Source organism: Mastomys coucha, unplaced genomic scaffold, assembly GCF_008632895.1.
Source record: "Mastomys coucha isolate ucsf_1 unplaced genomic scaffold, UCSF_Mcou_1 pScaffold15, whole genome shotgun sequence".
NCBI classification, from domain to species: domain Eukaryota; kingdom Metazoa; phylum Chordata; class Mammalia; order Rodentia; family Muridae; genus Mastomys; species Mastomys coucha.
Window position 1 is genome coordinate 117,692,292 of NW_022196897.1, and position 1,053 is coordinate 117,693,344.

At 44.5% G+C, this 1,053-nt stretch overlaps 1 protein-coding gene across 3 annotated transcripts in view; it reads right to left on the bottom strand.

The window, feature by feature from the left end:
- The window catches only part of Slc23a2 (solute carrier family 23 member 2), a 94,451-nt gene that overhangs the window by 67,691 nt on the left and 25,707 nt on the right, over positions 1-1,053 (bottom strand). The window lies entirely within an intron of this gene.

The following is a 1,053-nucleotide window of genomic DNA, read 5'->3' on the forward strand; positions in this document are numbered from 1 at the left end:
GAGGAAGAGGGGAGGAGAGGAGGGGGGAGAAAAGAAAGAGGAGGAAGAAGAGAAAGAAGAAGAAGAGGAGGAGGAGGAGGAAGAAGAAGAAACAAATGAATCTATGTATGGTTGACCCTTGGTATCAGATGTTGTGGCCCATGGGAAGTGGCTCTATTAAGAGGCAAGACATTGTTGGAATAGGTGTGGCCTCGTTGGGGGAAGTATGCCACTGTGTAGGCGGGCTTCCAGGTCTCTATGCTCAAGCTCTGCCCAGTATGGAAGAGACCCTCCTCTTGGCTGGCCTGCAGAAGACAGTCCCCTCCTGGCAGCCTTCAGATCAAGATGCAAAACTCTCCGCTCCTTCAGCACCTGTCTGCCTGGATGCTGTCATGCTTCCTGCCATGACGACAACAGACTGAACCTCTGAACCTGTGAGCCTCAGTTAACTGTTTTCTTTCTAAGAGTTGCCTTGGTAAAGGCATCGCTTCACAGCAATGAAACCCTAACTAAGACAGATGTGAACTGCTTCTAGAAAATCCTCCAAACCAAAACACAAGGCAGAGATAAGTCCTTATATGAATAATGCTGTATTGGAATGTAACATGAAGTCATGAACATTCACCTCTATCTCAGAATCCCTAAAACTTTAAAATATTTAATATTATATGTATATAATGCCACATGCATATCAGAGCCAGCAGAGGTTAGAAGATGGATTGATTAAATCCCCTTGGACTGGAGTTACAGGCAGTTGTGAGCCATCATATGTATATCAGGAACTGAACCTGGGAAATCTGCAAGAGCAGTTTGAACTCTTAACTGCTGTCTTTCCATCCCTATTCTAAGTATTTTTGATCCATTAATGATTCAGTCTATAAAAGCCATGGATATTAAGAGCAAATACAAAACACTCTGGACAACTGGGAGGTGGCTAGATAAAAACATTAGACAAGGGAGAAAAAAAAATTAGGAACAGAAATAAGTAAGGAGTGGTGATAAGAAATCCCAGGGCTCTTGCCGGGTGGTGGTGGCGCACACCTTTAATCCCAGCACTTGGGAGGCAGAGGCAGG